At 40.9% G+C, this 16110-nt stretch overlaps 1 protein-coding gene across 1 annotated transcript in view; it reads right to left on the reverse strand.

Annotated features, from left to right (window-relative positions):
- The window catches only part of LOC141510144 (sulfotransferase 2A1-like), a 150634-nt gene that overhangs the window by 45227 nt on the left and 89297 nt on the right, over positions 1-16110 (reverse strand). The gene's annotated exons all lie outside the window — the stretch shown is intronic.

Consider the following 16110-nt stretch of genomic DNA (forward strand, 5'->3'; position numbering starts at 1 on the left):
GTGCTGGCCAAGGGGAGTACCCCTTAAGGCTCACGCAGAGCGCCTCCCTCATCTGGCCCGGGTACTCCCCGGGATGGCACTCTGCCCAGGTTATCGGCCTTCTTCCAGTCAGGAGGCTCTGGGACAGCTGGGTACCTTGGTCCTGCCTCGGGCTCCTCTCCCCTCCTCCTAAGACACTCTAGCCTGGAGAGACATTCTGTGGGTTCCCAGAATCCGGTGGGATCACAGAGAGGGACCTACAGGCAAATCTATCCCCCCAATCAGCTGGGCATCCCTCCTCAGGGTCAGCTCCCCTGAGCTCCCCAGATTCTGTTTTGTTACCCCTCCCCCCCATTTTCTGATTTCTCAAAGTCATCACAGGGCTCTGCCTTTTCCAATTGAGGTTCTTTCTGATTGTTTCAAAGAAAACCCTTCTGACCTGGCTTCAGACTCAAGAACCTGAGAATTCAGGGTCTCTTTTAATTCGGTTTTGTGCATTGTATTTCTGGGGACTGGGGGCAGGAGGAGAACCAAAGATTGAGGAGCAGCATTGAGAGCCCCAGGGTTCTGAAATAGGAGCTTTATATTGGATCTTTGCAAAATCCGTGAGGTAGAGGCTGATTTTTTTGTGCCCACGATACAGATGAAGAATCAAAGGCAGACAAAGGCGAACTGACTTGTCCAGGGCCTCATATCTATGAAATGTGTGAGGCAGGATTTGATTAGTAATGGGAACCTGGAGCTGAGTAATCAGGTGCAGAGAAGGGACATGTGACCCTCTGGGAGCTGGGGAGATCTCCAAGCAAGTACGGAAAGATGAGGATGGAGGAATTTATTTAAATTTCTATTCATTTCCTTGACTTCTTTCTTATGTTTTTGTTAGATCTATTGTATTCTGAGAGGAGAAAATTAAAGCCCCCTACTATGTTACAACCACTCACTCTCTCCACCTGTAATTTATTTAATTTTTCTTTCATATCTTAGGATGTTATAGTATCTGTTGCATAGAGATTCAGTATAGATATTGCTTCATTGTCTATGGTGCCTTTACAGAAATGTATTTCTCCTGATTAGCTGTTTGAATTAAATCTATTTTAGTCATATATATGTCTGAGATCATAATAGCTACCCCTGTATTTTTTAATCAACTCAAACTTCATAAATTGGATTCCAAAGCTCTATTTCAATATTGTAGATAACATATTGTTTGATGGTTCTTTTTAATACATTCTGCTATTCTTTTCCACTATCTAGGTGTGTTTCATTCCATTCACATTCAAAGTTAAATTGCTATTTGTGAGCTTCCCTCCATTTTTCTTCTCAATCTATCTTTTTTCCCTCCCCTTGCTGCCTTATCTTCGCCCCTTGCCCTGGTAGTTGTTTTTTCCCACCTCCCTTATGTATTCATTCTACCAGAATCATCACAATCAATACCCTTTTCTCCCTACCCCATCACAGTCCCCAGTTTTCTCAAGTCTCCAGAAGAGTTCTAACCCTCATCAGCCATACCCATTGTTACCTCCTCTACACAGATGAGAACAAGGTTCCACTATTACCAGCTCTCCAAGTCCACATGTTTCCTCTGGAGAAGTTCTTTATTTCACACCTTAATCTGACAATTGCTTCTTTCGATTTTTATTTCCAGTTTTGCGTTGCAGAATCACCTCTTCATTCCCATATATCATAGGTGATTGGTTTGTCCTTTATCAGTGCCTTGCAATTAATCTTTAATGATTTCCTTATGATTCTTCTGGATCTTTTATATCAAATTGCCTATTGCATTCCAGTCTTTGTTACAAACATTGAAAAGTATTTCAGTTCATTAAATGTCCTATTTTTTATTTACAAGGATTCTCAAGTTTTCTGATTAAGTTATTCTTGAATGCAACCTCAGTTCCTTTACTCTTTGAAATATAATGTTCCTAAACCAATATTCTTTTAGAGTAAAAGGGCTAGGTTTTCTGCTGTATTACTTTTTTTCTTTTGACTTGCAATATTTTCTTTCATTTGGGAATTTTGAAACTTGGCTATGACAAGAAGACAGAGATAGGTGAGCATTGTACCAATGGCTTCTGTTGTCTTCTGTCTCTGAATCCAAAGTAGTGAAGATGGGTGCTGCGAGGTCTTCAGAGTTGTTATTCAATTGACCGTGGAGAAACTGATAGAAGGCTCAGGGAGAGTGCTCTTTTCTTTGTGAAGGGCAAGACCATCCATAATGGACTTATCTGGAGAGAGATTCATACTTTGAAAAGCACTGCATTTCTGCCAGCATCTAGTGAGCTTGAATCTGGGGTAGATACTAATATAGCAGAGCACCATAGAGCTATGAGTGGCAAGATTATATTGCCCTACTATTTCAAAGTCTTTGAGAAAAGACAGTGCTGATGATTAGTTTACTGAGAGACAGGATTGCATGTATCAGGTTATCACATTCTGTCACCAGAAATCACATGCTGGCTAGTTCCCAGAGTTGATGGTGAGCTCGGGTGTCTCACCAGAGATGAAGAGAAATATAGGAGGAAGAGAAACCTCTTCAAAGGTCAAGAGACTCCCACAGCATCCAGAACAGCACCAAGAATACTACTTCCTTTAAATCAGATCATGGGATGGAATAGTTTGAGAACCAGCAAGTGAGGATGTCTTTGCACAACACTGGACTTACTACAATAAAAAAAATTCTGCAAGTCATTTCATCATGTATTTGATGATGTGATTGTCTTTGATTACAAAGGATGAGCATCATGACATTAGTGTAAATTTTCTTTCTAGGATCTTTTTTAGATGATAATTGATGGACTCTTTCTGCTCCTACTTTACCTTCTCATTCTTAAATATCAGGGCAATTTTCCTTACTAATTTTTTGTAATGTATAGAGATTCTTTTTTTATCCTAATTTTCTGGTAGTCTGATGATTTTTATATTGTCCCTTCTCAATATGTTCTCCAGATCTAGTGCTATTGCAATGAGATGCTTCAGATTATCTTCTATTTTCTCTATTTTTTATTATATGTTGGTGTCATTTGATTTAACTTATCCAAACCGAGCTGTCAAGGAGTTATTTTCATCTCTAAGGTTCTGTATCTTTGTCCATGATGAAGAACTTTCTCCGGTCCAATATGGAAAGGCCTGGGGAGCATTCTGAGGGCAGACTGAAGGAAAATGCAGGGAGAGATGTCTGAGAATTGTAAAGACTTAGAAACCTTTGTCTGGATCTTGGGACTCCACAACAGGAAGGAGCCCTGGAGGTTCCCTGGAGCAGTCAATACATGACTGCAAATTTTCTCTCCAAGAACCCCTACAGGATTTCCAAGTGATCCCCTGGTCTCCACTGTAAGCCCTTCAGAGATGAGGAACTCACTGCTAACCACCAAGGTCCTGAACCCAGGCACTGGGCAGTTTAGGGCTGATCTACAGACTGGGAACAACCTTGGGGCCACCCTATCTCTTTCCACCCCAACCTCCTGCCTTCTTCACTTCCTCTCTCTTCTCCCCAGGGACATTGATATAAAGCCCCCTCTCTTCTGCCCCTCTTTCCTCATACTCAGAAGGATAAAATTATCCAAGGGACTAATTTGAAAGGAAGCTAATGAGTATTCCTCGAAGACTTAGAGAGGAAGGGTGTGGGGAAGAGGGAGAAGAGGTTGGAGACCCTAGGCACAGAAGAAAGGAAGGGGAGACAAGGAGACAAAGCAAGGCAGAGACAACAACAGAGAAACAGAGGCACAGAGAAAGATATAGTCTCAAAGGTAGGGACACAGTGGCAGAGACTGAGAAAAAGAAACTGACACAGAGGCAATGACAAAACCAGAAAGACAGTGGAAAAGACAGACACACACACACACACACACACACACAGACACACAAACACACAGACACACAGAAATAAAGTGGCAGAACCAGAGAGACAGTGGCAGAGACAGAGAAAAAGAGACATACAGAGACAGGGAAAGTCACAAAGCCAGAGAGACAGTGGCAGAGACAGAGACACAGAGAAAGAATGAGAGAAAAAAAGTTACAGAGACAGAAAGATGACTGCATGCAGAAGTAGTAAATTGTAGTTAAGGGTCAAGGAGTCATTTTGGACTATCTGAGGTCCACAAAAGGTGGACATTGGGGGGGCTGAGTAGGAAAGTAGCCCAGTTCCTGAGAGAGAGATATGCTTTTTCTCAAGGGGATTTTCTCCCACAAATCTGCTTCTAGTCAGGGTAAACCTTGATTCTGGGGCCACAGGGCTGGGCTTTAAGTTCAGCTTCTGAGGTTTGGGAAATTCACTTAACCTTTCTGGACCTCAGTTTCCTCATCTGTAAAACAGTTCTAGGTCTGTCTTCCTATGATCCAACCTGAGGGAGGAAGTTCAGCTGTAATTAATTCACTTCAACAACACTAATTAAAAGTCCAAAAGGGTCCAGAATGCCCCTTCCCTTCAACCAGCTTTTCCTTAGACACTACTTCCCATTTTCTCTGCCTGTGTGCTGTCTAGAAAAGAGAACGGATACATGGGAGGCCTTGAAGAAATATGTGTCAAATTTCATCCCTCCTTCTCATCCCATCCCTTCTCTTTCCATCCCTCCCACCCTTTCTTCCTTCTTTGTTTATTCCTTCTTTTCCTCCTTCTCTCCTTCAATGCTACCTTTCTTCCTCTCTGTCTCTCTTGCCCCTCCTTCCCTTCTCAATTCCTCACTCCCTCTTTCCCTCCCTCTCTCCTTCCTTCCTTCCTTCCTTCCTTCCTTCCTTCCTTCTTTCCTTCCTTCCTTCCTTCCTTCCTTCCTTCCTTCCTTCCTTCCTTCCTTCCTTCCTTCCTTCCTTCCTTCCTTCCTTCCTTCCTTCCTTCTTGCTTCTCCTGGCTTCTTGGCACACCTGCCCATAAGGGGCATTTTGGGAATGGCATGAGCTTCAGTGGTCACTTTGTCCATCCTTATTGTCAAAGGATGCACTAGGTGATATCACTGGGGAACTAACCCTTGCCTTGCTGGCCTTCAGGGGGAAGGAGCTGCCATTCTCCTGGAAGGCTCCAGAGACCCATTTTGGGGGTCAGGCATGTCTGCCCCTGGGTGTGGCCCACCTGTGCCTTGGGCTTAGATTTCACATTTCAGACTTCCCAGGGATCCCTGGACAGAGCAGGTACTGCATTGTTGGCTGGGAAGCCAAGAGGTGTGGGCTCCCCTTTGTTTATCCTCCCTGTGTTCCTGACTGGAGGTTGGGAGGGTGGAAAAAAGGGAATAAGGGAGAATCTGGCCTTGAGGTGAGGCCTTCTATAGCTGTTGACCTCAGCCCTCTGGGGCCAGCCTGTCCCTCTCTCAGACCCCTTTGCTCTCCTAAGCGTGGGGTCCTCCTTGGGAGTGAAGGGAAGGTTTTTGAGGGGGAAGACTGCTTCCTAATTTAGGTCCCACCTCAGCTGGTCCATATGAACCTGGGGCCAAGGCTAGATCTCTTCTGGGGTTCAGGCTACACATGGTTCTGGAGACACCATGTTCCCCCTCTAGAAATCCTCTGATCTGGGGACCCCTCCACCCCTCCCACCACTGAGCTCCCAGGTCTGCCTCTGCTGCATTGGCCAGGGGAATGAGGCCATGGGTACATTATCTCAGTAAGGTGAGGGACTAAAAAGCATGGGCCAACCTCCCTAGATCTACTGGAGATACAGAGCTTGAGAAGAGGGGCTCAATTGAGTGTGCCCCATGTCTCTGAATCCCTGCCCCACCCCACCCCAACTGAAACTGGACCACAGTTTAGCCTCCATTCATGGGGGAGAAGAGGAGAGTGGGAATTGGGAGGTAAGCTGAGAGCTGATTCCCCAGGGGAGGGGATCCACAGTAAGCAAAGGCAGGGCTGGAGCCTCCCCAGTTGCCCTTCATCCACATACATGAGCACTGAATACCTCAGGCAGCCTCTGCTATGATCCCCCACCCTGCCTCTCTAGAAGACCCCCAGTATTCCAGGCTCCAGGGCACATACACCCATGGAGCCTGACCTCAGAGGCCTCCCTCCCTCCCTCATACACCCCCCTTTCCAGTCCTGGCCCCTGGTTCCTAGCAGCTCCATTGACATCTAAGTGACAAATCCTGTCTCACCCACTTCTGGTTTTGTTCTTGTTTCACTCAGGCCTGGTTGACTCCCTGAAAGGGTGGGGGAGGGTGCCGGGGTCCAGCCTTCGCGGGGTCCTTGGAACCTGATAGGAGGGATAGAGTGGGTGAAATGAGTTGAATCATCAAAGGGGTAAAGGCAGGAGCAGGTTGACTGACTGTCACCTGCTTAGATTTATTTTTATAGTCTCAGAATCATATTAAACAAGCAAACTAAAATCATTTCCTTGGTTACAAAAGTGTACAATTTTCATCATTAATCATATAGTTCATATGGTTCCGAGTCTGATCACGTAGTGGTTACAAGTGTGATTATCAGTCATGTAGTTAATTTTCTTGTCCCTGCTCAGTTATTAATTAAACAGAACTTTCCTGATAATAATGTTTGATATAATTTGTTTAATGGAATGCTTTTATATTTTTGTGCCGCATATGTAATATTTTTCGATATGCTCCCTTGACAACCTATAGTGAGGGTAGTTATGTTTGTCCAACCGTCCGTTGACTCCTTCAATAACCAATTGTCTTTTCAGCCCTGGTTGGTAGGCGCTATGGTTTCTATGACTTTTTATTCTTTCCCAATAAAGCAATGCTGTTAGAGTTCACATATTGGTCACCTATACTAACTATTCTCTCACCATCTTTTTCATATATTCCTGTGTATGATAAGGGGGACAAAACTCTTAATTTGCCTGGAATTCTATCTGACCCATCTTGTATCTGTTTTCCCTGTATATATATTCTGACGTTTCCCTGGAACTCCCAGTGCTGTATTTTCCAAACATTTCATAATGTTGAAGCCTTTTGTATGTCTCAGGGAGAGGCAATCCTCTTAAATTGGGACAGAGTTCAGAATCTGTTTTATTCAAGGAATTTCTCTGAAATCCTTCCATTATAGTCATTCCACTATTAGGATGAGTAAGTTTTGCAATCAATAATAAACATATAAATATTTGTATGCATGAAATGCCTATATATATATATTGAAGAAGGAAATGTTTTTCCATCAGGCAGTGTGGCCGCCTTGAGTCTTCTTGCAGAGACTGTGTCAAACAGCTTAGAGACCCTGACTCCAAACAGGAGGGCAACCTTGTAGTGAACTGAGGTTATGAAGGACCAAGTAAGCCCCTCCCATCTGGCCTCCCTTTTCTCCAGACTATTCTTCAATGGAGGTTGCAAGTCAATGGTCTGACTGACAAAAACAGAGACCCCTGGAGAGTCAGAGATCAAGGAGAAGGAGAGAGAGACAAATTGGGGGCTGGGGATGGGGTGGTAAAATAGTAAAGTGGTCAGAGTTGGATGGGGGAGATACACTGAGGTGGGGAGAGCTAGGAAGGCAGAGACAGGGACAGAGAGAGAAAGAGATGGGCACAATCAGAGACAGAGAGATGGAACCCAAGAGGGGAAAGGAAAGAGAAGCCAAGATGGAGAAACAGTTGTTAATGGGACGCAGTGCTGCTCCTTCTGGGTTATCTGCTGCATTTGGAGACCTGGACTCCCTCAGTTTCCTCCTCTGAAAATGAGACTGTGGGATTCAAGGATTTCAATGATCCTTCCAATCTCTTAATTCTATGATAAAGACAGACAAGCAGGGATAGAGAGGGAGAGAGGGAGTAGGGAGATAGGGAAGCAGCGAGGGAGTCAGGAGAAGTGGTCAGAAAGAGAGCTCAGAGAAAGTGTTTATTAAATGCCTTCATGAGAAAAAAAGGAAGATGTGAAGGAAGGAAGGACAGGAGGGAAAGGAAGAAAGGAAACATTTATCTAGCCCTTATTTTGTGTTTGGTTCTGTGGTAAAGTGAGACAGCCCAAAGAGATCAGCACTACCCATGGGGGATATGACAAAGCTGCAAATCAGTGGGGAAGGTCCCATAGTCCTCTGGAAGAGGAGCAAAGCAAATGATCAGGTTTCCTTTTTTTTTGAATCATTAATACATTTACTTTTTAATTTCTGAAATTTAAGAAGCATTTCCATAACTTATAATACAATGAAAAAAGATGAGTTACATGATACTGCAAATGGACTATTCAAACTTGCTAATCCTTTGAAATAAAATAAAATGATCATGTAAATTCCTTATTTTACTTCTCTCTCCCCCAGAAACAGCTCTGTTAGACATAAACAGGTATATGTCTATATCTATCTGGACACAGATATCGGTATGCATCTGCATTTGTGCATCTGTCTATATATCTCGAATTTTCTATACATACTCCCAGGTAGCAGGTCTTTCTCTGCATGTAGCTAGTATTTCTCTTCACGAGCCCTTTCAAGTTCATTTGGGTATTTATAGAAGTCAGCTTACTTACTCAAAGTCCTTAAAACAATGTTCCTGTCCCTGATACAATGTCCTCTTGATTCTGTTCAGTTTGCTCATCATTTCATGCAATTCATCCCATGTTTTTCTAAGATCATTGAGCTCATCCTTTCTTATAGCACAGTAGGATTCCATCACAATCCTATACCACAACTTGCTCAGTCATTCCCCAGTTGATGGACATCGCACTATGTCTAGTCCATAGCCACTATGAAGAAAGCTACTAGAAACAGATTAGTACAAACAGGTTCTTTTTGTTTTCTCCTAATTACCTTTATAAATAGATCAAGTCATAGTGTTGCTAGGTCAGTTGTATAGCTAGGTTAACAACTCTTTGGGCATAATTCCATATTGCTCTCCAAAATGCTGGGATCAGTTCACAATTCCACCAACAATGAATTAATATCCCAATTTCTCTTACATCCCTTTCAACATATGTCACTTGCAGGTCTAAAATAATATGTAAAGTTTTTATAATTTGTATTTCCCTAATAAATAATCATTTAGTTTATTTTGAACATTCAACTGTAAATTGTTTTGGTTTCTTCATCCAAAACTGTGTGCGCTGATATCCTTTGACCATTTATCAAATGGGGAATGACCCATTCTTATAGATTTGAGAATTTTTTTTTGTTTATTTTAGTAATGAGACCTTATCTGTTCTGGCTTTTCATCTGATCTCTGCTATGCTTTTTTGTTATTTGTACAAAACTTTTTAAATTTAATGTAAATGAAATTATCCATTTACTTTTAACCTTACACTCTCTATCTCTTCTTTCTCCATAAATTGTTTGCCTACTCAGAAACCTAATAAGTAACATATTTAGTACTTAGTAAATAAATGGTGTAAGATAGTGATCTATGCCAGGTTTTGCTGCTTTCTAAGTATCCCAACAAGAGTTATTTTAACTGATTAATAAATTTAATCATCAAACATTGTCTTCACCCCCAGCTAGTTTGATAATTACTGCCTTATAATCTAGTTTCTCAATTCTGTGCAAGGGATCTCTTCCTCCTCTAAGACCCAGCCACACTCTCCCTAATATGTTCTTGCTCTTGGTGCTACTGCCCTCCTTGGGCATGTGCATGCTTCCCCTTGCCCACAGATCTGGCCCAGAATAACTTTCCATCAGCAACATTAGGCCTGAATTCCAGAAGCATCAGGAGGTCCTTTCATCTCCCCTCATTCTGCATCTATTGTTCTTTAGATGGAAGTTTGTGAGGGAAAAGTTCCTGATGTAAAGTTCTTTGTTTGTTTTTTGATAGAGATGCCCCAGAGCCTGGTGTTTGTTAACTCAGAAAAGTCTGGCGGAGCTTATGTTCCTTCACCTCAGGCCAAACCTCAGCCCTTGGAGTCTTCTCTGCATCTTCTCTAGATGTCTCAGGAGGGTAATTGTTTCACCAGTTTATTTTTCTTGTACTTCATTCATTTTGTGGCAATTTTCTGTCACTTTGTGGAGGAAATCTGGAGAGCTCAGAAATTTCTGACCTACTATGCCATCTTCCCAGAATACACCCAGGTCTCTATTTCATGTCATTGCCACTGATAAAATCAGAGTGATTTCTGATATGGAACCACTGGATAGGACCAGAGATGTGGGTGGCAAAAAGGTTTCTTCCCTGGTCTTTCAGGACCCCGAGGTGCAGAGATCAACGTGATGCTCCTGTTTTGGTTCTTTTGCTAGCTCTTACTGCAGGCCACCCAAGACTCTGACCTAGGATCTCTTCTCTTCCTCCTCTACCTGCTTCACTTGGGAATCTCCTTAGCTCCTGCAGAGTCTTTTATCATTACGCTGCTGGTGTTTCTCAAATTCACATCTTTTAATTCACATATCCAAAAGTGCACTCAGCAGTTTTTCAAAGTGCCCTTCCTTTTGAAAAATGTGTTTTACAATGCTCCAAATCACTGTTGAATGGAGTAATGCAAATTTTAAATGTCTGGGACAACACTTCACACCTATTAGATTGTCCAATGTGACAAAAAAGCAAAATGTGAGGAAAGGATGTGGGCAAACCAGGACTCTAATTCCCTGTTGCTGGAGCTGTGAATGTCCAACCATTCTGAAACACATGTGAGAGCATGCTCAAAAGATATAAAACTGTTCTTATAACATTGCTAGAGCTACATCTCAAAGAGATCATAAAAAGGGAAAAGAAGCAATTTTTACCAAAATATTTATAGCAGCTCTTTTTGTGACAGACCAAGAATTGGAAATTAAAGGAATGGCCATCATTTGGAGAAATGGCTTAACAAGCTGGGGTATATGATTCTTATGAAATATTATTACACTGTAAGAAATGACATGTAAGATGTTGGGGTTGGGAAAGGGAAGAAAACCAGACAAAATATACATGAAAATTTTGTGGCGCATTTGAAAAGAATACCAAGTTATCACAATGGACACGTAATTTCATGTGCAATTATCTTTTTTATTATACTATGTTATAGAGATGCTTTTTCATTCCATAAATAGTAATTTTTTTTTAAAAAAAAGAGGAATGAGGGAGAAGGGAAACAAAGAGCTGGAGAGGCCTTATTTCTATCCCTCAAGAACAGTGGTGAGGAGAGAGAGAAGGAGCACAGGGTTCTGCCCACCCCCATTCCCATAACATCTGGCAAGGATTCAATCACCTTCATCGTTCTACCTGCTAAGGGCTGCCTCAGGTATCCCACAGAGCCCTCCCCTAAACCTCCAGATTCTGTGACTCAGCCTGCCCTTCCTTCCTCCCCCCTTCCTCCCATAAAAGCACATCTCCTTGCAGCCATAATCAAGGAGCCACATCTTCCAAGTTGTAGAGGTGAGAGCTTGCTTCTGACAGGTTTGGTCAGGTGAGGAAGGTGGGGTGAGAGGAGTTCTGCTCTTTTTCTCTGGGACTCACTCTACCCAAATTTCTCTCTCTTCCTCATTCAGAGATCTCTGTCTCTTTCCATCAACTGCTCTTGGGTTTTCCCTCAACCTGTGAACCTCCAAACATGGCTGTGTCTTTCTGAGTCTCACCCTCTTTTCCCCTCCTGTCATTTTCTCTTCCCCCAATCCCTTTCCTCTCTGTCTCTCTTTTGCGGTCTCCCTCTGTCTTCCCATTCTCCCCTCCTCCTCTTCTATCTGCTGTCTAGCTCTGCTTGTTTCTGTATCTCCATCTTTCTCCTTATCCCTCTTTCCACCTCCCTTTCCCCAATCTTCCTCTGTTCCTTCAGTTTCTCTCTGTCTCTTGTTCCCTCTGTCTCTCCTTCCCTAACTCTGCACCTCTCTAGCTGTCTCTTCTTTCTCTTTCTCTCAGTCCCTTTGTATCTCTCTTTCTTGGTTTCTAGCTCTCTGTCCTTTTTTTCCCTCTCCTTCTTTCTCTCTCCTTTTTGGTCTCTTTGTATTCCCCCTTTTCTCCTCTGTCTTTCCTCTCTTAGGGTCTCTTTGCAGTCTCCCCTCTCCGTCCTTATATTTCTTTCCATGTCTGTTTCTGTTTCCTTTCTCTCTCTCTCTCTCTCTCTCTCTCTCTCTCTCTCTCTCTCTCTCTCTCTCTCTCTCTCTCCTTCCCTCTGCTTCCTCCTATCTTCCTTCTCCTCTTTCTCCCTCTGTCTCCCTTTTCTCCTTTTCCTTTGTGCTTCTTCCTTGTTAAACAAGCCACTGTCTTTTGATTTCCCTTCTTCAGATGGTAACTGCAACTCCACCCTTTGTTCTATTCTTGCTCCTGAACTTGCCTTGGGTTCCAGAGGCTGCCCCAGGACACCAGGTAAGAGATGATCTAGCCCTGTCCATGCCTTGTCCCTGGTGCTAGTCCTTCCACTAGCCTCTGCCTCTGTCTGTATTCCTGACCATGGTCCCAACCTTTCCCGGCCCTGATCCTTTTTTTGGTCCTATCCTTTCTCTTCTCGGAGTCCTTACCCTTCTCTGAAACCTTTTACTACCCTGTCCCTGTCTATAGTCCTATACTTCCCCCTCCATGGCTCTGTCCTTTCCTAATCCCCTAATTACTGAACTGTATGACCTTGGGCAAGCCACTTAACCCCATTGCCTTGAAAAAAAACCCAGCTAAAAATCAGATTTCTCTCATAAAGGTCTCATTTATCAAAAAAGAGAAGGAACTGAGCTAAATTTGTAAAAATATAGACTATTCCCCATTGAGTGAGAGTTTTCAGAAAAAGAAATCAAAGCTATAAATTGTCACATAAAAATGCTATATATCGCTATTGAGAGAAATGTAAATTAAATCAACATGGAGATGCCTCTATCAACTAACCTATCAGATTAGCTAAAATGACAGAGAAGTAAAGAATGAAAAAAGTTGAAGGAAATGTGGGAAAATGGGGATAGTAATACACTTTTGGTGAAGTTGTGAACTGGTTCAACTATTCTGGAGAATAATGTGGAATTATACCCAAAGAACTATCAAAATGTGCATACCATTTGACTCAGCAATACACTTCTATGCCTGTATTTCAAAGAGATCAAAGAAAAATGAATCCTTGTGTCCAAAATATTTCTAGCAGCTCTTTCCTAATAGTTGGGTTCTTTGCATTTACCAAGGACCAGTTTACTATGATAATTTAACTCGATGTATTTTGCATATCTAATCCATTCTACTGAAAATTATGGGAATGTCCATCAGCTGGGAAATGAAAGAACAAGTTTTAGTATTTGATTGTGATGGAGTACTACTGAGCTATAAGAAATGATAGAGGGGCTTTCAGGAAAAACCTAGGAAAACACATATGAAGTGGAATGAGTTAAACCAAGAGAATATTGTATATGGTAACATCAAGATGAACAGCTAGGAGGTACAGTGAATAGAATGCTGTGCTAAGACTAAGGTTGATTCATATTCTTGAGTTCAAAGCTGATCTTGGATACTTACTAACAAGTCCCTTACCCCCTGTTCCCTCAGTTTATTCTTTTGTAAAACAACTGGAGGAGGAAATGGTAAAGCAGTTCAGTAGAAAACATAAAATGGAGTCACGAGAGTTGAACACAATTGAAATGGCTGAGCAACAATGCAAAGATTGTCATGATAATCAAGTTTGATAGACTCATCTACCAATACAAATATCCAAGATACATCCAAAGGACTCATGATGAAGAATACTATTCATGTCTAGTGAGAGAACCAAGTAACTCTGAGTGCAGATTTTTCTTACCCCCCCACCCATTATGGTTAATAGGAAAATAGGTTTTTTATGAATTCCAATGTATAAGAGGAATCATATTGTTTATCATCTCAATAGGTGAGGGGAAAAGTTTTGAGTTGAAAATTTAAGAAATAAATGTTAAAATAAAATAAAAATAATTCAGGCTTGAAGGTGTCCAATATACTACTGGGAAAGAACAGAGGCCAATTACAAGTAGCTCCAGTACTAATGGAGTTACTGGGATAAACCTGAAGCTCAGCTCAACTGCAGATGCATTGATGCTAAAAGGAAAGACTGTTGCTTTTGATGAATAGTGCACAGGAACCTAGAATGTAAGACCTATGCACCTGTGGTTAAACAGGAAGTGGAAAGATCAAACATGAGCACCTTGAGTCTTTTAAATGACCTTAAATGGAAGGGAATGGTTGAATTTATTCACACAATCACTGCATATACTACTGTGCATAAGAACCCCTTAGAAAAATTGAATCCTCATAGTCAATAAAAGGATGAGAAAAGTAGTGCTGGGTCATAATATCAAAAATGATCTAATGACATGTGTTCAAATGTAATTTAAACTGGTCACCATAGTAATCAAAGTCTATTCTCTAACCATTGATGCTAAAGATTCCAAAGTGAATGATTTCTAGGAAAATAGACATCTTCTAGAAATAATACCAAAGCAAACATGTCACATTCCCCATAGGAATTTAAATGCTAAAGCAGGAAATCCAAAGATACTTGGAATAATAGACAAGATTACTCTTGGTAAGCAAAATGAACTGGGAGAGTTTTGTTAAGAGAACTTAGTAGTAATACAAGTTCTCTTTTTCAACAGCCTAAAAGGGAATTTTACACATGGACATCACCATGTAGTCAATATAGAATCAGACTGATTTGATACTCTGGTTTCAACATATATAATTAATTAATATAATATAATTAATATAACATAACATAATATAATAAATATAATATAATATAATGTAAATTAACAGAAATTGATTGTGGTCCAGATCATGAGATTCTTGTAGCAAATTTCAGACTTAATTTGAAGAAAGTAGGAGAAGTCATCCACCCCATGAAAATGACCTAAATATAATCTTTTATAAATATGAAGTAGAGATAATGAATAGATTTTATGGATTAGAGCTTTTAGATAAAGTACCTGAAGATCTATGGATGAAAGTTTGCAGTATTGTATAGGAAGCAGCAACAAAAAAATTCCAAAGAAAAGATGAGACTTTGCAAGTAACTGAAGGAAAGTAGTAGGTAAAAGAAAAAGGGAAAGATAGACTAAAGTGAATAAAGAATTCCAGAGAATAACAATGTAGGAAACAAAATTGTTAACAAGCAAGTGTCTCACCAAAAATCCCACAGACTCAGACGACTGTTTAGCCAATCCAGAAGGAATGGGTGTCCAAACCTAGGCACACTTATAGCTTTGAGTAATGAACATTTTATCCCTAGCCCAGAGCGCAGTGTCCCCTCTCTTCCTTATTGAATGAGTCTGAAGAAAGGCAGAACTCCCTTACATGCTTCTTACATATTTCCTCTTTTTTGATTATATATTGCATGTGCATTTACATGAACTGGTTTCCATCCTCAGGGCATGTGAATATGCCTATTAAACCTGCGTGGTTACTTAAGCAGCTGTTTCAATCTATGTTTAACCTAAGAACTAATCTTCATCAGACCTTATCAACTCAATAGAAGACATATAGACATTATCTTTTTAATATTACCCTTGTCTCTTCTTGTTTGGGTGAACCTGACCCTCTCCTGTGTTCATTCCTTAGATTCTGCTTATTATTTTTGTGGAAATTGTTGTATTTCTCTTTCACAGCAAGGAGTAATAAGAAGAAATTCATAAATCAGCAATGCAAAGAAAAAGAAGGAAAGACTGAAGAGGGAAAGAAAAGAGATCTCTTTAAGAAAATTAAAAATATCCAAGGAAAGTTTCATGTAAAAATGGGCATGATAAAGGGGAAAAATGGTAAGGATTTGCCAGAAGCAGAAGAGATAATAAAGAGGAGACAAAAATACACAAAGGCATTAGAAAAGAAAGACCTTAACAACACTGATCACCATGATGTTATATAAGATTACTGATCCAGAGATAGTCATTTGGAAGATAAAGTTAAATGGCTCTTAAGAAGCCTCCATAAAAATATGATTCATGGAACTGATGAATTTTGGCTGAGTTATTTAAAATCCTCAAAGATGATGCTGTTAAAATGTTGCGTTCAATATACCAGAAAATTTGGAAAAAGCGACAGCCGCTTCTGGATTGGAAAAGATGAATTTATATCCCAACTCTAAAGAAGGTCTAATTACCAAACAATTGCCCTTATTTCGTATATCCTTAAGATGCCACAAGGTAGGCATCAGCAATATGTGAACTGAGAATTAACCAAAATACAGCCTGATTTTCAAAGAAGCAGAGGAATTAGAAGCCAAATTGCCAACATTCATTGGATTTTGGAAAAAGCAAGGGAGTTCCTGAAAAACATCTACTTCTAGTTCATTGACTACACTATCTGAATCACAGCAATATGTGGCAAATACTCATACACGAGAATATGAGATTATTGTAGTTATCTCTTGAAGAACC

Source organism: Macrotis lagotis, chromosome 1 (assembly GCF_037893015.1).
Source record: "Macrotis lagotis isolate mMagLag1 chromosome 1, bilby.v1.9.chrom.fasta, whole genome shotgun sequence".
NCBI lineage: Eukaryota > Metazoa > Chordata > Mammalia > Peramelemorphia > Peramelidae > Macrotis > Macrotis lagotis.